Source organism: Caretta caretta, chromosome 11 (assembly GCF_965140235.1).
Source record: "Caretta caretta isolate rCarCar2 chromosome 11, rCarCar1.hap1, whole genome shotgun sequence".
Lineage (NCBI taxonomy): Eukaryota > Metazoa > Chordata > Testudines > Cheloniidae > Caretta > Caretta caretta.
Window position 1 is genome coordinate 54,170,485 of NC_134216.1, and position 25,035 is coordinate 54,195,519.

The following is a 25,035-nucleotide window of genomic DNA, read 5'->3' on the forward strand; positions in this document are numbered from 1 at the left end:
AGATTACTTTCTGATCTCAGCTCTTCTGAGTACAGCCAGTGTAGCTCTATGGAACTCAGTGGATTTATTCTGGCACAATGTAAATCAGAACCAGGTCCAAAATCCTATTGGAATAAAACTATATAGTTACAAAGAGCTATTTGGGGGAAGTAAACCTTTCCGTTGTCTATTAGCCTTGGAACCTCCACTGAGAGGGACTGCCCAATTAACATATTAATGAAGGTTGGCTTCAGATGCAGTGACTGAGAGTGATTAAGGGCAAATGATGTATATTAATGTGAGGGAAATATTCATGCATGTTTGGGGCTGAATGAACCATGACTTATTTAAAATCCAAACAGGAATGCAGTTTGTGCATCTTGGTCTGGTCCAGAACAGGAGGAAATTCTAAATCAGGGACTAAACACTTCAATTGCCAAATACCAATTAACCCTGGGACATAGACATTGGCTTGTACAATTAGACACTGAGTTGACAGGCAGAGTCACACAGCTTAAGCCTGTGAGAGGAAAAAAGGTTGTTTTCTGCAAGGTAGAGGAAATATTTCACTGCTTTGCAACTGTGCTTTCCATAGTATTGGTCTAGATACATTTACATGGTTTAACTTGAACCTTTTGTTTATTTTCCATGCAATTGCCACCCCACAAAAAATCCCCCAAACATTAGAAACGTCTCAAATTGATGTTCAGAACTGTTCACTGGGATAGCTAATTGGTACCTCAGAGAAGGAAACTGAACTCTGACCTTGTAGGAGATCAGCCAGGAGTAGGTATGGCAGTAGATCTGTGGCAGGAGGTAGGCTGTAATTCTCCCTCCCCAAACAATGCAAGAAAAAGGCTATCAAATGGCATTGTGAGCACAGGGAGAGCCAAATAATCTGAAAAGCATGAGATGTAGGCAAGGCATCTCTCTCAATACTTGTGCTTCTCTCATACAAATATAAAACTGTCAACTAGCACAGGGGTTCTCAAACTTTATTGCACCATGACCCCTTTCTGACAACAAAAATTACTACATGACCCCAGGAGGGGAGCGGGGGACTGAAGCCTGAGCCTGTCCTGGGCAGGTGGGCCAGAGCCAAAGCCCAAGCCTTGGGCTTTGGTCCTGGGCCCCAGCAAGTCTAATGCCAGCCCTGGCGACTCCATTTAAAAGGGTTCATGAGCCATTTTGGGGTCCCGACCCAGAGTTTGAGAACTGCTGATCTTGCAAATTCCAAAGTACATCAGTGGAGCCCACCACCTGATGCCAGAGCACAGTTCTGTAATTCTATCTATACAGAGCTGTAGGCAGGTCTGGCAAAACATTTCTCTGTCTTTATAATTCAGTTCACAGCTGTTTCTCCTCTGAGTAAACAAAATTTAGTCTGAAGTGGGAAGGCTGAATCATTAACCCAAGTCACCGATATTTCCTTGAATAAAGTGGTGTGGGTTACTATTCATGCTGTTTTCTGGTGTATATGTAAACTTGTAAATTCTGTAGTTTTACTTCTTCACTGGGGCCTCGATTCCCTCCTTCCCCCTGCATCAGAAAATTTTCTAAGAGAATTAACCTCTACATTCTGCCATTCTGTCTCCTTTTTTAAAAATTAAAATCCATAAGATGATCTACACTGAAGAACTCGTAAATGAGGTTATTCCATTTAACAAGACAGAGATATAAGAGTTTACATTGCCCCCAAATCCAGTTTTGACAAACCCTGAAGTTAAAAGCCATGTCCATAGTACACAGACTATTCCATGCAAGACATTCCCAACAATGATCAATCCCAATCTTGATCAATCGGAAACCCAATTGTCATAGACAATGTGTCTCTAGCTCTAGCAACCTTATTTGTTTTAAAATTATATCATCTTCTAACCTTAGTTGAGAGAACTTTTAGATTCCCCCAGCTGCATCATCAAAACACATTCAGTCATAGAATTACTTAACAAGATAGTAAAATCTAAGCCATTACAGTCGGCAGAAAACCATATTTAGAGATTCCAAAGACTTGTTTCAAATATTGTTTATGTTGTTGGTAAGGTCCTCTAATTGTAGATTTGCTAAAAGCCTTGGGAAACTTAGGTTATGTCTACACTGCGCACCCTTTGAATAGACAGCCGTGCTGCTACAGCCGTGCTGATAAAAGTTATGTAGTGTAGCCGCTTGTTTGTCGGCGGGAGAGAACTTCCATCCCCCAACAAGCAGCGATCGCTTTGTTGGCAGGAGAGTTCTCCCTCCGACAAAGCACTACTCCCCTGGGCGCTTTGTGTTGGTAAAACTTTTGTCGTTCAGGGGTGTGATTTTTTCACATCCCTGAATGACAAAAGTTTTACCGATGAAAGTCCAGTGTAGACAAAGCCGTAGGCTATGTCTACACTACAGCTTACGTTGCTCAGGAATGTGAATTCCCCCCACCCCCTCAAGTGACATAAGTTACAGCATCATAAGCGCCGGCATGCACAGTGCCATGTTGATGAGAGAGCTTCTCCCGCCAACATAGCTTCTGTTGCTTGCAGAGGTGGTTTTATTGTGCCGATGGAAGAGCTCTCTCCTGTTGGCGTAGAGCGTCTTCACCAGAAGTGTTGCACCGGCATTGGTGCAGCTGTGCCATTGCAGGGCTATATGCGCAGACATGCCCTGACTAATTTAAGTTACGACACAGATCAAGTTGAAAAGGAGTACTTGTGGCACCTTAGAGACTAACCAATTTATTTGAGCATGACCAATTTATGTAAATTGGTTAGTCTCTAAGGTGCCACAAGTACTCCTTTTCTTTTTGCGAATACAGACTAACACGGCTGTTACTCTGAAACAGATCAAGTTGTCCATCTTACTCGTTAGAGAGACCGGGTGGGGGAGGTATTATCTTTTATTGGCCCAGCTTCTGCTGGCAAGAGAGACCAGCTTTCGACCTACACTGAGTACCTTTTCCAGACCTATGGAAGAGCTTTGAGTGTCACAGCTAAATACAAAGTCAAATAGTTTAACGTAAGTAGTTAGCAAATATTCTAAAGGTGAAGTGGCCTGTTAACAACTCTGTAGTCAGAGGGGAAAAAAGTGGGGGGTCAGTGGGTTACAGATTGTTGTAATAACTGAGCCATAAATCCAGTGTCTTTATTAAGACCATGATTTTTAGTGTCTAGCAAAGTTATGAATTTACGCTCCCAGACTTGTTTTTTGAAATTGTTGTGCAGGTTTCCTTTAAGGATGAGGACTGATCACTCTAACTGACCTATCACTTTGTGAAAAGTGTTCACCCAGAGGTGATATGGTGTTTGTCTCTTATTTTCCTGTGTGAGTTCGTTCGCTGCTACAGCGATCAATCTCCCCCACAATGCACCTTTCAAGATCCATGGTCTCTCACATGCCTATCACACCATGTGTTGTACCTCATCCAGTGCACTAAATGCCCCAATAACAACTATGTGGGTGAAACCAGACAGTCACTATTGTCTGGAATGAACTCACACAGGAAAATAACAACAAAACCAGAAACACCCGATCACCTGTGGATGAGCACTTTTCACAAAGCAGTCACTCTGCGTCTCACTTATCAGGCCTCACCCTCAAAGGAAACTGCAGAACGCCTTCAAAAAATAAAGCTGGGAGCTTAAATGAATAACTTGGCTAGATACTACAAATCATGGACGAACGGAGATACTGGCTTATTACAACGTGTAACCCACTAACCCCCCTTTTTGTCCTATGATTACAGGGGTGTCAACGGGCCACTTCAGCTTGAACGGTCCCTTAGAATATGTGCTAACTATCTGTTCAACCTTGTATTTAGGTGTGACACACTGAGTACATTTCCAAGACCGGAGGAAAAGCTCTGTGTAGCTTAAAAGCATGTCTTGCTCACCAACAGAAGTTAGATAGTTGCCTGGGACTGACATGGCTACAATACCATTGTATACATCTTTATATTTAGTCATATAGGCCCAAATTTTCACAAACTGATCACTGATCTGGGGACACTTCAGTTTTTGACACATTTTGGGCCCAATTTTCATAAATTGGAGTCAGTGAGAGCTGCAGTGCTCATCACTTCTGCAAATCAGGCCCAAGTCAATGGCCAAGTTCAAAAGTTTGGGACATATAATTATTGAGAAAGACTAAGTCTGAAGAACAATTAGTTTTCTTTCATCTGTCTATATTAAAGTTTTGCTCGTCACTTTTTCCACCAAGCAAACATCATTTTCAGTTCCACTAATACAAGTGATTAGCATCTAGTTTTTATTCAATGTTATTAAGAGTCAAGAAGGGAGACACTAATGTGTCTTCACCTGATTTAACTTTAAAACTTGTTGACTCATTGGATTTTGCTCTATAAGCATTTTCTTCAGCATTCCTCCTTCCACAGCTGCAAACACCTGTAAAATTAATATTGTCAGGGGAAAAGGGGGACACATATTCCCTACTGGTTTATGCAAAGTTTCTGCAGATCCGGAAATACATTTTTATGGGGATCATTTTGCAAATAGATAGCCATAATACAACCTCTTTCTGGGCTATTGCAGTCGCTATCAAGAGGATGTCCAGAATTGCAATACTGAGAAGCCCAAGGCCTATACTTAATGTGCAGGTACAGCTCCAGACAACTTATCAAAATAATTCATATAAACCACAGTATTTGCTTTTACTTGTATATAGGCACAAGGATTTAATATTGTTTGAGTTCACCAGCGTTAAAAGCCAGCAACTGGTCAGATTTGTTTTCACCCTATATTTGAAGATTCCATGTTTTTGGGCAGCATCTGCATCACAGATTCCAAGGCATCTAGTCTGACCTCCTCTATGGCCTGTGCTATACAACTTCCCCAAAATAATTCCTGGACCATAGCTTTTAGAAAAATATCCCCACTCTTGACTGAAAATGGAGAATCCACCACAACCCTGGGTTAACTGGTTAGCGTCCAGCCATTGTATTGTGTCTTTGTAAGACTGAAGACCCCAAAGGACCTGCAGTAGCTAAAACTGTCCCTTTGGGAGTTCTGTGGACTGGGAGAAACTAATGTACTAGGACTTTGGTTTTTAAACTGAAAATAAAATATATTATTGGGGCTGAACATAAGAATGGCCATACTGGGTAAGACCAATGGTCCATCTAGCTCAGTATCCTGTCCTCTGACCGTAGCCAATGGCAGATTCTTCAGAGGGAATGAACAAAACAAGCAATCATTGCAAGATCCATCCTGTGTTGTCCACTCAAAGCTTCTGGCAGTCAGAGGCTAGGAACACCCAGAACATTGGATTGCGTGCCTTACTATCTTGGCTAATAGCCATTGATGGACCTATTCTGCATGAATTTATCTAATTCTTTTTGGAACCCTTTTATAGTTTTGGCCCTCACATCATCCCCTGGAAATGAGTTCCACAGATTGACTGTGCATTGTGTGAAGAAGTACTTCCTTATGTTTGTTTTAAACATTCTGCCCATTAATTTTATTGGGTGATCCCTGGTTCTTGTGTTATGTGAAGGGGTAAATAACACTTCCTTACACTTTCTCCACAGCATTTGTAATTTTTTAGACCTCTAGCATCTTTTTTAGACTCCTCATAGTTATCTCTTTTCCAAGCTGAACAGTCCCGTAGAAGCTGTTCCATATCCTTTATCATTGTTGTTGCCCTTCTCGGTACCTTTTCCAATTCTAATATATCTTTTTTTGAAATGGGGTGACCAGAACTGCCCACACTATTCAAGGTTTCGGTGTACTGTGGATCTATATACTATCAGTATGATATTTTCTGTCTTATTATCTCTACCTTTCCTAAGGGTTCCTAACATGGTTAGCTTTCTTTTTTTTTTTTTGGACTGCTGCTGCTGCACATCGAGCAGATGTTTTCAGAGAACTATCCACAACGATGCCAAGATCTCTTTCTTGAATGGCAACAGCTAATTTAGACCCCATCATTTCGTATCTTTGGTGGCAATTATATTTTCCAATGTGCATCACTTTGCATTTATCAACATTAAATTTAATCTGCCATTTTGTTGCCCAGTCATTTATGAGAAATCCCAGTGTAACTCTTCGCAGTCTGCTTTGGACTTGACTACCTTGAATAATTTTTTTATCATATGCAAATTTTGCCACCTCACTGATTACCGCTTTTCCCAGATCATTTATGAATATGTTGAACAGCACTGATCCCTGTAGAGATCATTGGGGGATACCACGATTTACCTCTCTCCATTCTGAAAACTGACCATTTATTCCTCCCCTTTGTTTTCTATCTTTAAAACAGTTACTGACCCATGAGAGGACCTTCTCTCTTATCCCATGACTCCTTATTTTGCATAAGAGCCTTTGGTGAGGAGCCTTGTCAAAGGCTTTCTGAAAGTCCAAGTACACTATATCCAGTGGGGATCACCCTGGTCCACGTTTGTTGACCCCCTCAAAGAATTCTAAGATTAGCAAGGCATGATTTCCCTTTACAAAAGCCATGTTGACTCTTCTCCAACCTACCATTTTCACCTATGTGTCTTAAAATTCTGTTCTTTACTGTAGTTTCAAACAATTTGTCTACTATTGAATTAGGCTTACTGGCCTGTAATTGCCCGTATCACCTCTAGAGCTTCTTTTAAAAATTGGTATCACAGCTATCCTCCAGTCATCTGGAACAGAGGCTGGTTTAAATGATAGGTTACATGCCACAGTTAACAGTTTCATATTTGAGTTCTTTCAGAACTCCTGGGTGAATACCATCTGGTCCTGGTGACTTATTACTGTTTAATTTATCAATTTGTTCCAAATCCTCTTTCATGGACACCTCAATCTGGGACAGTTCCTCAGACTTGCTACCTAAAAAAGAATGGCTCAACCCCCCTCACATCCTCTGCAGTGAAGACTGAAGCAAAGACGACTGACTGCAAAAGAAAAATGGATATGTTGTAGCAATACTGCGTGTGAAATGTGTATGTGTTAACTGGGCAGAAAGAAAAATGGAAGTAAACTTGGAAAATAAGAGAAAAATTAAATATTTGCACAGCCCCTTAAAATCTAGATCCTGCAGTAATGAGTAGCATTGTATGTCTCACTGGTAATTCTTCTGCAGCCAGGAAATGTGATATTTCAGTAATTATGTAAGCAACATGTATTATTGATATCAATGGGGAAGACACCACTTCACTGGTATCTATGCCTGGGATGAAAGAATACCCAATCTGCCGTCCATTTAGGGATGGTTGGTAAATTGTGAACCACCACTTCGTCGTTTCACACTGTCGGGAAATATAACTCCTGCGACAGCACATTTCCTTAGGGAGAAAGATATGACAACTGAAGCATCACATAGGAATGAACACCTCTTCCCAGAGCCTTGTAAGATTTATTTTTCATTCTGGTGAACAGTCTTTAAAACCAAGGTAGGAAGAGAGCTCAACAAAAATTAAAACAAAAATTCAATGTGCAAAATACACCGGGGTGAGCCTTGAGTGCTGAGACCTTGCAGGACACGTGAGAGCCTTGCCAACAGTCAGCGTTTCAAGCCTTTGATGCAGTTCCTAGAAGCAGCAACTTTTGGAGCAGTACAGAGACAAAGCCACCAAGGAGAGTCCTTACACACCGCAGAGCTGACTTTTTGTGTTATCTCCATTGATCTTTTAAACACTGGAAGTAAGAGCTTAGCACACAATCATGCAGTATTACTAGGTGACAAAAGATTTTGTGATAGGGTGGTGGCGACAGTTAGAAAATATGGCATTTAGGAACAAGGGCCTGTTCCTGTTCCTGTTCCCCTTAAGTCTCAGGCACATGTTCCATTTTATGGAAGGCATGTACTGTGGTGCTAATCTGCAGCATTGCTGGCCCATAAGTGTTTCCCAACAGCTGGTACACTCAGAGGATTGTCTCAAAAGGAACTCTGGGATCCTTAGATAGGAAAGCTTTGGAAGTCAGAATGTCCTGTATGAGCTTGCCTTCTGCAAATTATCCATTGTCCTGAGAAATCTGTGTTCTGTGCACTGGGTAGCAATGTAATGTGTTTCAATAGCATAATGCTACAACCTTATTATCCATCTATACTGTAGCTTCCCCTCTAAGATAAAGTGGCAAATTGCTCTACAGTGCGCAAAGATGCACTTATGTGAACTAGCAAGGGTTTTCCCCAGCATTAAGCACAACTGTTACAATAAATGGCCTCACTGCATGTTTTTTTCCCCAGTGCAGATCTTGAAAGGAGTCAATGATGTTTTCAGCAAAATATCAAAATCGAAGAGCGGTGTCGACCCAATAGCCCTTACACACAAAAAAATCCAATTGATTTTAAAGGGGAATTTTGTGTTTTAATGATTACAGTGTCAGAGATAATATTTGGACTTTAAACTTGGAATTGAAAGTCAGAGAATAAAAAAGTTCCAATACATTTGAGTATTCTGTGGTTTTCCAGGGCAATTATTCAATACAACATTTTGGATCTAGGTTATCAGGATAGGGAAGGAGAGGGCCAGTGCTTAGGACACATACCTGAGTCCCAGGATAAATTCCCTGCTCTGCCACTGACCACCTGTGTGAACTTGTGCAAGTCACTTAGCCACCTGTGCCTCAGTTCCTCATCTGTGAATTGGGGATAAGAGCACTGGCTACCTCACAAGGGTGTTGTGAGGATAATCAATTCATTAAAAAAAGTGAGGTGCTAGTGGGGGCCATTTAGTATCCAATATAGATAGGGCCTGATGTCAATGGATCAGGGCCCTAGTCACCACTGAGTAAAAATAACAGTATTGGCAACATTGTATTATATACAAATTAACTTGCATTTGGGAAATTGTAATAAAGGGATTTTTAAAATGAATTTATCTTAAGAGCTATCCTCACTCATTTGTCACAGAAAAAAAAAGCTAGGAAAAACAACAAAGACCTGTCTTCATGTTGAAACAATTCAGTCAAATTAACTGTACTTTATTTTTTCAGCACATTTCATGAGTTTGCTAAAAGGATCCAGAAGAATTATGAATATAAGAACATAAGAACGACCATACTGGGTCAGACCAAAGGTCCATTTAGCCCAGTATACTGTCTTCCGACAGTGACCAACACTAGGTGCCTCAGAGGGAATGAACAGAACAGGTCACCATCAAGAGATCCATTCCCTGTCGCTCATTCCCAGCTTCTGGCAAACAGAGGCAAGGGACACCATCCCTGCCCATGCTGGCTAATAGCCACTGATGGACCTATCCTCCATGAATTTATCTAGTTCTTTTTTGAACCCTGTTATAGTCTTGGCCTTCACAACATCCTCTGGCAAAAAGTGTCACAGGTTGACTGTGCGTTGTTTGAAAAATACTTCCTTTTATTTGTTTTAAACCTGCTGCCTATTAATTTCATTTGGTGACCTTAGTTCTTGTGTTATGAGAAGGAGTAAATAACACTTTCTTATTTACTTTCTCCACACCAGTCATGATTTTATAGACCTCAATCATATCTCCCCTTAGTCATCTCTTTTCCAAGCTGAAAATTCCCAGTCTTTTTAATCTCTCATATTGAAGTCATTCCATACCCGTAATAATTTTTGTTGCCCTTTTCTGAACCTTTTCCAATTCTAATATATCTTTTTTGCGATGGGGCGACCACATCTGTATGCAGTATTCAAGATGTGGGAGTACCATGGATTTATATAGAGGCAATATGATATTTTCTCTCTTATTATCGATCCCTTTCTTAACGATGCCCAACATTATTTGCTTTTTTGACTGCCACTGCACGTTGAGTGGATGTTTTCAGAGAACTATCCACAATGACTCCAAGATCTCTTTCTTGAATGGCAACAGCTAATTTAGATCCCATCATTTTGTATGTTTGGTGGCAATTATATTTTCCAATGTGCATCACTTTGCATTTATCAACATTGAATTTCATCTGCTATTTTGTTGCCTAGTCACCGAGTTCTGAGAGATCCTTTTGTAGCTCTTTGAATATTTATTATGAATATTTGTATACCCAGGGGGAAAAAAGTGACCTCAAACAAACACGTTACATTACTGCACTGAAACAAACCTTGGCCCGTAGAGAGCAATCACTTAGGCACATGCTTCACTTTGTGCTCATTAGAAGTGCCAGTGAGTCCACGTACTAGCTATAATGTGTCTGAAGAAACTATGACTCCTATCCCACCAAACACATAGGCATGTAACTTGTGCATGTGGGCAGTCAATGAAAGGCACATAACTTTATGAATGTAGTTTAAATGTTTGTGGGATCAGGACATATAGCTTTGTTAACTATATCAAAATTACTGTAAGTTATAGTTTCATGCTAATTTTTTTCCTTGAAAATATACTGTTTTTCTCCTGTAGTTTTCAAACACAATATAGGGTAAGTCTCTTATTACTTCGGGGTGTGATTCCCAGCTCCTGTACGCACCCTTGTGCTCTCTCATCTGATCTAGTGCTCTGAAAATAGTAGTGTAGCCAGGGGAGCACAGGCAATGGCATGAGCTAGCTGTTCTTACTACGAACCCGCAGATTTCAGCCAGGTTTGTATTTGGACTGGCTAGCCTGTGCCACTCTGCTCCTGCTGTCCATGCCACCGAGGCTACGATATTATTTTTAGCGTGCTAGCTCAGTCAAGAGCCATGAGTATGTGTACAGGAGCTGGGGACCACCTCCCTAGCTCATGGTGTAGGCATAGCTTTAGATGCTATGCTATAACCACCCACAGTGATTAGGTTGCATTAGCACCTAGAAGCTTCAACCATATTGGAGCCTCTTTGTGCTAGGGGCTGTACAAACATACAGTGAATGACACTCCCTGCCCATAAGTGCGAACTAGAGGCTCTATTTATACAGTTCCCCTGATCAGAAAGTGATTTCTGTAAAATCATTTCTAGTTAACTCCCTTCTTTCCCACCCCTCCCTCATTTCTTTTTAAAATAAGGATTTCCCCACACGGCCAGCAGCCATGTTATCTGGGTTGGTGTTAGATAGCTTCCGAACAAGAGGCTTTCAAATGGCCATTGAGATTCTACCCCTACCAAAAGTAAAAGGAATCACTGAACTTGATGACATTGATGCCCCAAGGAGCCAAATGAGTGTCTACATGTTCTAAAACTCCACAGACAACAAAGCTTCCTTTTTTCTTTTTCATTGCAAGGGTGCAGTTTACCGCTCCAGAGCCCAGATACCTCAGTTTCCCAGGCCTCACTTTCTCCACATCAGTTTGATGCATCTCTCTGGTAGTGAGGTAGTTTAGTGGTATGATTTAATGAGCTAGTCAGCACTATATTTTACACCCCCATAGTTCAAACTGCAGGGCCATATAGACATGCCGCAAGTTTACACTCATGGCGCCTGAGGATGCGGAGGAGGAAAAGGTAGTTCTAAAGTCATCTTTCCATTCCATCCCCCATTCGGGACCAGTCAGGGGCCATTGGTCCCTGGAATAATTTAGAGCAGCGTAAGGGAAGGGCTGCTCTAAAATTTGCCAACCATTGTAGTCCCTTAGGGATTGCTGCACTGGCTGAAGATCAGACAATGCACATTGTGCTTCTCCTCTACTCTGGGCTGACACATTCCCTAACTGGGGGAAGAGGGGGATGGGAATGTATTGCTGTCAAAGCCAGTCCTCCATCATTTGTGGATTCCTTCTGTCAGACGTAATTCTCCACTGCCCCTGCAGGGCAGCTTTCTGGCTGCATTGCACTACTGGAACTAGGGCTGAGAAGTTGAAGTTTAATTCTAATTCAACCATACCATATTCAAGCTAGTCTAAATAGGTAGTTATTCCTGATTAACTCCATGTGTGGATGATCTTATCCCAGAATATAAATGCCTTATTCCAAATTAGTTTACTCCCTTAATTCAGAAGAAGACACTCTTATCCTGGAATAGGAGCATGCACACATGAAGTTAATTGGGAATAGTTAATTGGCTTTAAATTCACACCCTACCTTATTCTGGATTAATTCACATGAATAGGCAAACCCTAATTTTTCTGTATATATGCAACAATATATTGTTTTAGAATACAACAAAGAAGCAACTGGGCTTCCTTGAATTTTTTTATGGTCCAAAAGCCAATTGTGTGTGTGCGTGTGTGTGTAACATAAGAGTGATTTATTTTAAGATGTACAGTACACACTTCCCACATAATTGCTGGTTTACCCTACTGTAGTAGGTAAGCTTAATTGTATTTTAAATATTAACTTTCCTCTTTACTGTTTAATCACTGAAAAATTGTGCTTCAAACGTGCATGTCAATATTTCAGTTGGAGCTGATGGGGAACTATTTCTCCCAGGAAGAGTTCAGTGAAACAAAAATATGGATTTTTCTAACTTGAAAACAATTTTTTTGGCCACAACTCCTCCCTCCCTTCCTCAAATTTCACTTTAAAACTGGAAAAGGCCACCAAACCCCAGCACATTTCTGGTTTGTCGATGAAAACCCGACATTTGCAATTAAAATGCAAATTCACCCATGAGAATTTCCAGTTGTTGAAAAGTTGTTTTCGTCAGAAACAAATCTCCACCAAAATTTTTTAACCAGCTCTAATTTCTGAGACTTAAAAAGAAATAACAAAAATTCCCTGTTTTTAACATGCAAGTTCCAAGGAAATCCATCTTTCTTGGATGTCACCAGCTTTCTACATGATCAAGGATACCTTCTAGCTGGTTGCACAGTATATGCATAGCATACTTGTCTTTTTGCTGTAGTCCTCATTATTGCTTGAATATAGTGGGCAAATCTGTGCTTTACTCCTTTCTACTGATTAAATTCTGAGCAAGTAAATCTTTGCCTAAAGTTTGCAAGCGCTGTTTGTTTTCGTTTTAGAAGTGTTTAGATTATATATTATGATAAAAGAAAAGCGAGACTATCTTGAACAGTATGAAATTTGGATTCATTTTCGGTTATGATCATTCACCTTTTTGATACCTATAGATCCATAAACTACAGCAGAAGGGCAATTTTTTTCAGTTTCCAAGCATGGGTACACACAACTTTATACTATACATATAAACCCTGTGAAACAGGAGTTCCCAAACTGATAGGTGTACTACTTCTGACATGATCCTATTGGAAGTGGTACACCAAAAACCTCCATCTTTCAACTGAAAATGAATAGTTCTCATGCACATCAGCACACCAGAAAATGTGTGACCAGCAAAATGCCCTCTTCTGGCAGATTTCAGTTCAAAGCTCCATACCCAGGAAGCTGCTACAGAGCAGAAGCTCCCCTTGCACACTCTGCTCTATGGAGGCTGCAGCCTGGCTCCTGCCAGTTTGGGAAGCATACAGCACATGGGAAATTCCCTCTTGCCTCTGTAGGGAAATGGTGGGATTGGGGTTGTTGGCTGGGTCTGGTGAATAAAAGCTGGGGTACAGGACTAGGTAGAGCCTACTGGCTCTTCAGCAGCAGAACAGTTTGCTGGCTGCAAATTGAGCCTTCTCCCAGTAAGGGGAGCCCTGGTGCCGTTTGCTCAGCATTGTAGGCATTCAGGGACCCTGCTTGGGAGGGGCTGGAGCTACTGAAAAGGAAGAGGCCTCCTGGAGCTGAAGCTGCCTAATGCCCAGATAAAGCCACCTCCACTTCCAGCTAAGACTCCCCACCTCTCCCCCTTTCCTGTTACATACACACTCCACTACCTGAGCCCCCTGTGTTCCAGACAGAACCGCTAACCTCATGTTCTTTGACCCTCGCACCCAGACTCCGTCAACCAAGCTGATTAAATGCATTGAAATCCTGACCTATGAGGAAAGGTTAAAAAATCTGGGCATGTTTAGTGTTGAGAAAAGACAACTGGGGGGAGGGGGAGGATCTGATAACAGTTTTCAGATAAACGGTTGTAATATGGAAAATGGTGATCCACTGTTCTTCATGTTCATTGATGGTCGGACAAGAAGTAATGGGCTTAGTCTGCAGCAAGGGAGATTTTAGGATATTAAGAAAAACTTTTTAATTGTAAGGGTAGTTAAACTCCAGAATAGGCTTCCAAGGATGTTGTGGAATCCCTGTCATGGGAGATTTTCAAGAACAGGCTGGACAAACTCCTGTCAGGTATGGTCTAGGTTTACTTGGTCCTACCTCAGAGAACTGGACTTGATTTCTTGAGGTCCCTTCCAGTCTTACATTTCTATGATTCTACTAGTCTCCACTAGTTTTCCCCAGGCAGATCTCCATCAACCAAACCACCTGTACACACACATTCCAAGGACACAGCCTATGCCTTGGTTCTAAACAAAAGGAGTTTGTGTGTATTGGGAAATCTCACCCACCTTCAACCTGCTTGTTTGAATGTTTTGACAACACTTGCTTTAGTTTGCATGTGGACCTGGAAGTTGTTTTGTATTGGGTATATAAACTGATCCTCAACCATGGATTGATGGCTAACTAGCAGTAAACTCAAATAGAAATGTACAGAAACACAGACGCCTATTGATGAAATAAGCAGTAGATGAATCAAGACCTGAATGAAAAAACTTGATTTTGGGCACTGCTAGTAGACTTCCTAACACAGGTAATAAACAGTGGAAGATTGTTAGAAGGTATCATCCTAACTACTCAGTTGGATTTACTCTGAGTGGTGAAGAAAGTGAACTAGTGTCTTACTTCATAGGAAATTTGTTATCCAATTATTCAATGAAACCTATCCTATTTCAATGTCACCTCAATCTGAAGCACAGCTCTTTAAACACACAATTAAGAGGTCTGTCATTACAGAAAGTTAAGTGAATTGAAATACAACCAAAAACCATCTCAGTCACATTAATCTGAAGGCACTAAAAGAGTCATACCTTGTAAGCTTGAAGATTGATCAAACTGGGAAGCCTCATACAATTGGTAAGACTCTCATATTACATGTGGCAAGAGACATTGTGCCATTGAGTCTGCAAAATAGCTTTATGTTGTTGTGTTGAGAATAATATGAGACATGGCTTATCAAGGAATAGCTTATAGAATGTGTAAAAGAGTAAGTTTTTTTCATTGCAGATAGACAAAAGTACTGATATCACTAATTTTGCTCAGCTTCTTATGTATGTAAGATTTGAATCAGAAATGACAATTGAAGAGATCTTGTTGTACAGTGCTCTAGGAAGATGTGCAATGGCAGAAGAAATTTTTAACAAACTGAATGAGGTTATCACAGAAAATGGTGTGGAGAGCAAAACTGCCTTGGAGTGTGTTCTGATGGAGTGCGAACAATGAATGGGAAATTTGGGTGTTTGGCAAAAATTAAAGACGTGGTACCTAATGTTAAGTTCACTCACTGCAGTAATCATTGTGAAGCACTAGCTGTAAAAAAAGGGCAGCAAGCAGCCTGTCAATCTGAAAGTCATTCTGGATCAGGTTGTGAAGTTGGTCCACTTTATTAAAGCTTCAGCGCTGAACTTATGCTTGTTTTCAGTTTTGCGCAATGAAATAGAAAGTGATCATCAAAAACGTCTCCTCCGTGCAGAGGGGCAATGGCTATTGCATGGGAAGGTGTTGACTTGTCTCTGAACTCTCTTCTGAGCTACAAGATTTCCTTATTGAGTTTAGTTTTGAATGTACTGATTACTTTGTGGATGAAGTCTGGCTGTCAAGACCAGCCTATTTAGCTGACTTGTTCACACTTCTCAGTTCACTGGATGCCAATTTATGGGACTGAAAACACCACCTATTCATGTTCTTGACAAAACAATGGCAATAAAGAAATTGCTGTTTATAATATGAAAGGGAGGAAAGTGAAATTGCCCATCACTCCCAACACCATGGAAAATTTTCTTCTTGGAAATTCGTCCTGACCTTATTGGTGACATAGAAAAATGGTTTGACGTGAGTCACCAAGTGTAATGAATACTTTCCTGACCGTACAACCAATGAGAATTTTAGATCGTAGATTCATATTCAATAGAAGTCACCCTGCCAGACAAAAGAAAAGGAAGAGTTAATTGAACTGTAATGTGATGGTGGACTCAAGTTCAGTGAAGTGCAGCTCAGTGACTTTTAATGGAGGAGACATGAGTTTAGCCTAGTATCAGACAGAGCTTTGAATTTCTTGATTCCCTTGAGCACTACATATATTGGGGATCAGGACAGAAAGACCAGTCTCACAATTAAAGACACACACAGACACACACACACTGGGCTGAAACTCACCAGTACCTCATCTGACAAGGAAACTACATTTTGTGAAGCAAGCACAACTTTCTCATTGATGACACCTTTTCCATTTTCATCAAGAGTTATTAAAAATGCGGGGGGGGAGGGAGGGTTTATTTAAATTTTCTAAAAAAGTAAGCAAAGTGAACTTTGGTTCATATTGAATAGTAATCCAGATAAGATTTAGCAGGAACTTTGACTGTAAATTAGACACGTTAAAAAAGAAATCCAGCTACTGACGTAGTTCAACGGCATACCAAAATATATCAAGACATCATTTATGACATTTAATTGTTTCTTGTTACTTGAATAACACAAAAGACATTAACAACAGTTGTTTGGGTTCCTTTTTTATTCACTGTCTAGTAACTGGAGATGTTTAAAAAGAATGTTGTAAATCAAACATTTTAGTCTTCCTTAGACATTTATTTTATTACAGAGTTTCAAAATACTTACGCCTGTTAAGGCTTAAAACAAATGTTCATAAACAGAGAAACTTGCATGTAGTACTTCCAACATCAGTTGTTTTAAGGTGGTGATTAGTGGATATAAAAAGTATGGGAACCGATTCTTTAAACTATAGTCCCATGGCGTACCACTCAGAACACTCCCATCTGATTTACATAAAAAGAAAAAAAAAGTTCCAATACTTTATTTTGTTTCTTTGCAGTAAGAATTAATTGTCTCTCTCCAAACCACAGAGAAGTTACGTAAGACAGTGAACAGTCTACGAGTATTGTAAAGATATCAGGTCCCATTTTTAGAAATTAGGAATGTACAATTTTGCACACAATTTCAATTGGGCACCATGTTTACTAGCAATATTATCCTACCTGGCTATGCAAAGCAGATAATTGTGCAAGCCAGTGGATAGTTGGATATGTAACTGGCTATTTGTATATGCAATAGCCCAGTTTGTGCACAAAGTCACAGCAACTGCAAGCCCAAATGAGGCTCACAATTGCTCTCTTGCTTCATGCCAATTCAGGAAGTGATCCCTATTTAGGAAAGCACTTGTGACAGATGTGAGACGTGGGAAGCATGAGGCTTTCCAAAAAACAAAACAAAAAACAATTGTTTTGAAATGTGCCAGAGAGAGAGAGAGTGAGTCTTTTGTGATAGTAACTGTTAAATGAGTTTTTAGGGTCCTGGCTTGCTGAGTTGGTTTCCTGGGAAATCCCTCCTGTAGTGAGGTTAATGCAAATTCTCAACACTGGATATGCAAAAGCCCAGGTTTTGAAGCTTCTCCACCTGAGGAGAGGGCCATTGGCTGATGTTACCTCTTACACAAGGCTGAAGATCAGGCTCAAACTGTGTAAGGTGACAGCTGAACTGGTCCAAGGCTGCTGTTCTTGATGTGAAACCTGACATGAACTTGTAACCAAGAGAGCAAACCCAGTAGAGGGTCTTGAAAGACAGACACCTACTAGAGCCCTATGTTGGAGATGAAATGACCTTTGGTAAGCTTTTAGCACACATGTAGGCTGTTTATTGTTTTGTATGTTTTCTCTGTAATGCTTTTGCCCTAAGAATACTATACTTGGCTTTGTGAAGGCTGCTTGATAACTGATGTACACTGTTGTAACCCCTGCAGAAAGAAAAAAACACACCTGCTGAACCTCAGTCAAACCAGCTGGGAAAGTCACAGTGAGATGCAGAGGGACAGCAAGCCTAAATTGCCAGTCTGCAAAGGGACAGACACAGATCTCTGCCTGAGGGAGGTGATGGTTAGGGCACCTGAAACCTCAAATAGGTTCCCTGGAGGTCACCGGTGTGTGTCTCCAAGGTGCAGTTAACCCAGAAACTGACAGCACTTAAGTGTTTTTCTGAACTGGAACCCTGAGATGTCGTGCAGCATTATTGTATGCAACTGCTGTGCATCAGAAGTAAACTTGCAGTAGTGAGTGAAGTAATTCCTATATTTCACTCTTGCTTTGCAGATGACCATTTCCTACATGCTTTCAAATCTGACGAAAGGCAATAGAGAGGAATAAAATGGAGGGTTTTTTTGTTTTCCTGTTTTGTTATAAATTATTGACCAGGTTCTGCTACTCCTTTTCTAGAAATGGAAGTTAGTGAACAGGGAAGTTAGTCTTTGAGCAGAAACGTTGCAAAGAAAAGCAGGCATAGTAATTATGTTGCTGCTGAAAAAAAATGTCAGCTGTTGAAGAGGTAAAAGAGTGCTTTAAAAGTAAGTCTGCCAAAACAGAAGTAGAGTTCAGCTTAGAACCATAAATGGAAAATTTCTCCTGGGGAGCAAGTAGGAAAAGGAAAAGACAGGAAAAGTCCAATTAAAAGTGAAGGTCTTGCAGTAAATAAATGATTAAACCTGCTTCAAAAGTGTGTAGAAACATTATTTCCTGAGATGAATATTAAGTTACAGTACAGGAAAAGGCCCCAGTAAAATCTGTGGAGAGAAGTTTTGTTTTATATATAGCAACACTGAATTCCAGCTGTTGCGTAAGTGGAGCATCAAAGTATTTACATACCTGCCTGATCAGTTCTATTAGATTTCCTAGGCATTTCTGGGACTGTAGGAAGAGTTCATACCAATACCCAGAAGTAGAGCAATTGATGTTTTTTCATTGAAATTTATTTTCAATAAAAAATTACTTTTCAAGTAACAAATATTTTTGTTTTGGTCAAACATTTTCAAAGAAAAAAAATGCAGGGTTTCAATGTTTAAGTTTCTTCCTTTTTTCATTGCACCTCCCTTCTTTTCCAGTTGGGGAGGGAGGAAAGGTGTGGGGGGAATATTTTATTTTGTTGAAAAATTCTGCAGCAAATGTGAACTTTTCTTTTTTCAAAGAAAATATATAGCATTTTCTAACCAGCTCTACCAACATCTGACCCAAGTTAACTATCTATCTATCTAAAGAATTTCATGTCTGATTAGTGGGGGGACTAAGTAAAAAGTAGGGCTGGCAATCAGACCCTGAGATCAGAGTTTCTTATTGTGCATGAGTTGGTCCAGCATATTGTCCCTATTATAAGGGATAATATATGGCCTAGTTTTTGAAATGCCACCTCCAGTGTACACTAGACATATAGCACATAGTGTCCAGAAATCAATTCTCACTTTTTGAGATCTGTGAATTGCATGTTTCCAAAATTTGGATGGATATATTTCAACTAACATGACATTAATATTAGTGATGACTGAAGCAAATAATATATTTGCTGAATATTTATTATAGCTGGATATCCCAATATCAAATAAGCCAATGTGTGCCAACCCTTAGCATGCCTAGTCATATACCAGGAAGAACTAGAGTGTTATATCACTTTCCTAACTCTGACTGGCCACTAGAGCGGGCATCTCCCCAGCTCCTGACTAGGAAGAAAAGATTTGTAGCCTGTGTCCAGCACTCCTGGCCTCTGTAGATACATGGGAAGTAACAGAAGTTCTTCTATTGCTGACCTACAGATCAGCCAAAAGGTGCAACTGGGTTCCAGAGGAGAATGGTGAAGAATATCATGGACTCATTGAGTCCTCTTTCTTTCCACCTCAGCCAGAAGATTCTGCCCACCTCACTCTATGATGCTATGCTCTTCTGACTTCTAAGGAAAGGGAGCAACCTCCTCTTGCCCCCATCCCTCCTACTGGTCTTGAGGGAATGTGTAATCCTCCCTATTTTTCAAAGGCTTTCCTCTTTATTTATATGCTATAAATGCAACCAGGTCTGAAAACCTGGTTACAATAGGGTATCACCTAACCCACTTGCAATCATGGGTCCAGTATGTAGGGGGAAATGGTGTTTTGTAATCAAACTGCAGGTCTTCAATAAAAGAGTTCTAATCTATGTATTGGAATCATAATTGTAACCAGGTTGGGCACAACTAAACACACACACACACATACATACACACACACACAACTGTGGCCCTGATTCAACAAAGCACTCAAGTAGATGAGTAGTCTTACCAATAGTATTAAAACTTAGCATGTGCTTAAGTGCTCTGCTGAATCAGGGGCCATGCTTGTGATATTTTTTTTCTAGTTCATGAAGCAGATAGAGTTCAGGATAAGTTTAGAAAAATTGGGGTGCTTATCCAAACTGAAGGGAATCCCTAAACATTTGAACATCTTAGAGAGGAAGAAAAGGTACAGAACATATAATGGTAAGAAAGTATCAGAGAACAAAGAAGAAACAAAAATCGTTAACAGTAGGTAGATACCCAAGGAAAATAATTACAGTAGCTAAAGGAGAAAGAAGAGATGAACCTGAAAAATTAAATTTTAGTATTATAATTATCTGAGAAGTATGATTGGTACTTAATGAGATGCTACCAGTTGCATTATTTTAATTAGTTTATGGTGATAAGGATGAATCCAAAGCAGACAGCTGTGAAGATTTGTTATTTTAATTACCTAAGTGTACAGACAGGAAAACCAGCATCAGACCTGACCCATTACAGCAAACTCAGCTTTAGCAGGGCCAAGGGGGAAAATAACCACACCGTCAAGAAGTCTGTACTAAACTGAGGGTTTTGTTGGCTACTCTGGGCTTATAAAACAGTTCAAATAGGCAAGTACCTACACAAGTGCGAAGTACTTCAATGGGAGCAAGATGGCATATTCAACAAACTGCCATAGGACCAGTGTTATAAAAACCGGAATATTAAACCCATGATTATTTTAGAATAGCTCATGGACATGTATGATTGGTATAGTATGCATAGGTTTATTACACTGAAGATGGACTTATTATTGGTTGAAGTACCCGTTAATATGTTTTGGGGTTTATAATGAGAATAGTATGTTTCTGCTAATAAAAAGTGCTAGTATCTCTTTGGGGTTAGAAGTGTTATGAACTGCTTATAACCAACTACTCAGTGTATCTACTCATGTGTGTCCACTCACCCCTTTAAAATAAGCAGAAAGGCTGCCATTGTCATTTGGATTGGGCCTCAACCGCTTCCTTGTTTATGATGTGTAATGTCCTGCCTCTTCTTCTTGATTACACCTTTCTGGGAAGAGGCAATGTCTATCTCTACTGCTCCCAAATCCAATCATCACCACAGAGATTAAGTTCTGGGAGGTTGGTAATTACTGCACCAACAGTCAAATTTCCAGTTTATCCATGGATAGGGAGGGAATCCTTTAGGCTAAATTCTGCCCTCAGATGTACATCCAAGGTCAGAATTTGGCCCTGTGTTTGTAAGTAACCATTTCCAATTCAGTTCACTACCTCATTTTAACCATAAGCATATTCAATCCTACTTAGATGAGTTATTACTATATACAAATTATAACATGTAGACTTATGACTTAATAATTTACTTGTCTAGCTGGGGAATTTTCCTTTTACTGCATTATAGATGAACCACAGACGAATTCAGTACTTTCTTGAATTAAGATCATCTAGCCAATCTAATTCTGAATATATCAAGCAATGCTGTTCTCTGTGGGGACAATTTAGAATCAAGTCTGCTGCGGTATGAGAAAGAATGTCACAAGTGTCGCTAAGATTGAATGGAAATCTATAATGGATGTCAGCACTGTGGGTAGTACAGTTCGGGTTGCTAATCTCTGTATTTCTACAGCAAACTTTTTTTTTTTAAACTTTCTACAAAAAAAAAAAAGGGTGAGTTTTCCTTCACATGTGTTAAGAAAAGATTCTGTGGTGTGAAAAGACTTACCTGGGGTTCAACACAGAGACAGATATACTGTAGGACATTCTTTCCCCACATTTAGACCTTCATCAACAGGGTGACTGAGACTGACAATGGTATACAAATTCTTTATCATTGGTTAAAATCCAGCATTAGGGCATAGTCCAAAGCCCACAGATGTAAATGGAAGCCTTTCAATGGGCTTTGGGTCAGGAAGAAGGTTGGTAGCAACCAAGAATTGTTACTATTTGATGACTGGCATCCAGTGTTACTGTGTCTAGCTGTCTCTCAGATATTGGGTGCCTACATTTGTGTAGTGTGAGTTAAATTGTACATAGAGTTGAGCAAAATCTAGGACTATTTGTAGACAGACAGCAGCTGGAAAAAGTGTTGGTTCAGATCCTCCAGTGGTGTAATTCAGTGTAACACCATTGACCTCAGTGGAGCTTTATGCCAGTTTCCACATACTGAAGATCCAGCTCATATAGTCCTAGGAAGAAGTTTCTGGAAAAAACCAAGTTCTCCATGGACAATGGGTTAAATTCTCTCCTCTGCTGCACCAGTATGTATCCAGAATAATTCCACTGAGGTCAGGCACCAGCAAAGGAAGTGAAAGAGGGACTTCATTATTAGCATTTAAGTGTTAGTTAAAATTAAGTTCCCAAAGAGGGGAAGGGAAATCACAGAATTTCTGATTTAGTCCTTTATAGCTAGTTGTGGAGCTGGTATTAAAATAACTACTTTGTCAGTTTCTTTTTTAATCACAATTTTATAATTCTCTAGAAGGCTTTTAGATACTGTTGCTCCTTGTATGTGGTATTCGAGCTTCAGTTAAATTAGTCTCACATGCTGCAAAACACTGCATATTATCAGAAAAGCAAAAAACATAAAAGCACTTAATTTACGTAGTGACTCAAATTTAATTGCATTCCCCCCCCCCCTTTCTTTTAATTACAAATCTTGTTAATTGACAATTTCAAAACCAAAAGCAAGATATTCTTAGTGTGCTTAATATCCCCAAACTGCATTTCACTGCATTTGTACTCTGGAATTAAGAAAACAACAAAACTCAGAAATGTACCGTAGTCTATATAATGTCTTACTAAAAGCATCACTTAGATGTATTATGTAAACGTGATAAATAGGCAAAGACTTTGAAATGTGCAATACACACAATGTAAAAATATAACATCTACATCTTATGAGCACGTTATTCAAAATAGTACATACTGTAATAGCTGAAAAGGGATCTAAATCAGTTGCCCTGCACATTATGTAGTCACACCAGTGCAAACTGGAGGTCCAATTCTATCACTTATTTTTTGTTATGCCCATTTTACATTGGCGTAAATGATTACTGCATCAGTCCCTAATTCTCACTTTCATTTCCAACCTGGATAATTCTCATAAAACCATGGTGGCTTCACTCCATGGATGAGACTTATGGTGCGTGCTGATGGTACTGACCCTTCGTGGTAAGTGGACACACGGGACTCTGGAATAAAGATGGCTGGATGAACAGACATATGTCTCTGCCCAGTGCAAGTTACACTATGATCTATTGAAATAATCTAGTCACGTCACTTGACAAAAAGTTGCCTGTGTCTGATTTAAAACAAAACTTGCTTTTCAAAGTGAGCAGAATTTTACTTTTGTGCACACTATAATATCTGCCTTATACTTTAGAAGGGGGGTAATCACTGAATTTTTGGAGATATCCTTCCCATAAACATCAAAGTGGAGATGGGGACATGAAGCAAAATTCTCATCCATATCTTACCTCTTCCCTGGTTAAAGGCATTTGGCTCAAGTTGAGTTCCCGGTCTGGGTGATCCTTATTTTTTGTGAGAATCGCTTCACTGACTGGATGCTTAACAATTGCTTCTGTTTTCACACTGGTGATAATCTGGAGTGTCACCACTTAAATCAGTGGAGTTGCATTGCTGTAAAAATGGTATCAGAATAGAATCAGGCCCTTTGTAATTAATTAGGCAGGCAGGATGTGGAAACAGGTGCTGCCCATTTCTCCCAGATGGCTTTGACAAAATGCATTGTTTTGACAGGTAAACTTGACCTCACTCATTACTTGCAAAAACTGGTGTTAATTGCATGATATTGGAAACATTTTTCAGTGACAGTTTATGACAGGGTCTGTCAAAGAAATAGCCAACATACTGGAAAACATTATGGAAAGTCTAATAAAATGAGTAAAGAATATATTAAATGTGCACTATTGCAGGATTTTTTAAAAAAAGAAAAAGAGGGGAATGAGAGTATTAGCTAAAATATTTGATATAAAGTATTTCATTTGCGAATATTTTCATGATTAGCTCCACAATTCACCTCCAGCATTAACAGGTAAGATGCCAGAGCTTCAAATTTCCTCCTAAACACATACTGTGAATAGCTGTTGATGCTGTTTATGTATTATGCAGGCAGCAAGATTTTGGAACAACAGGAAGTGTACACGCAGTATTTCATTTAATCAAAGCCGCTGTCAATGCCACCTTTTTCTGGTTCACTGAAGTTTTGGCCTTGTCTAAGAATGGGAACAGGATGAGGCTTAATGAGTAAGTCAAAGTGGACCATGTGTAATTAGGCCGTGTCTTAGGATCAGTATTTGGGAACAGCTGGTTGGTTCGGAAAGTATTTGCACTGGTCTATCAATGTAATTCTAATCCTTGTAGGTCATGAGACATCAGACCTTAAAGTCACATGAGGATCATTAACCCCTTCAGTTGCAGCACGGCTCAAACAGCCAAATGCCTTGCAGATGGTTAGTTACAGATGAATGATGTATACCACTGGAAAGCTAAGTTTTTGCAGAAGTGTAAAGCATTCCATTCTAGTACTGGATCTTGAGAAAATGGACCTTAAAATTGTCACTTCTCCCTTGATCTTGCTGTGCTTTCTTATTGGACTGAATATAACAAATCCCAGGTTTTGGACCAATATCATTTTCCAATCCCTGATTTAAGGATTTATTTGTAGAGGAATTATGAAGAGATTATTGAAAAATATCTCGGATTCTTTGTTTAGTAGCCATATTTTATTCAGTGTTAAATGAAAACAAAGTGAATAATGGATATATGATTCTTGTATTCATAATGAAGCATCTTCCAGTGGAATTATATAAGGACTAATATTGAAAAATACAGTCTTGTAAAATGTTTTTTTCTGGATTACATTGCTTTATTGGCACCAAGATTAGGGAGCATCCTAAATTTGCATAGTGCGGAAGTGCTCTGGAAGATGTTTGCGCTTCCAGAGCATTGTTAATATTTGTAAATAGCAAAGAAAGCTGGATCCAATGGGTTCATGTTAACATTGACAGCGCTTTCCCCTTTTGTACTGATTTAG

The 25,035-nt window shown here is 39.7% G+C and overlaps 1 long non-coding RNA gene across 1 annotated transcript in view; it reads right to left on the reverse strand.

Moving 5' to 3' along the window:
* The window catches only part of LOC125644536 (uncharacterized), a 46,925-nt gene extending 23,318 nt beyond the window's left edge, over window positions 1-23,607 (reverse strand). The window contains exon 1 of the long non-coding RNA XR_007359041.1: window positions 23,456-23,607. This is a non-coding gene — a long non-coding RNA (uncharacterized LOC125644536). The remainder of the gene's footprint in view (window positions 1-23,455) is intronic.
* Between the last annotated feature and the right edge of the window lie 1,428 nt (window positions 23,608-25,035).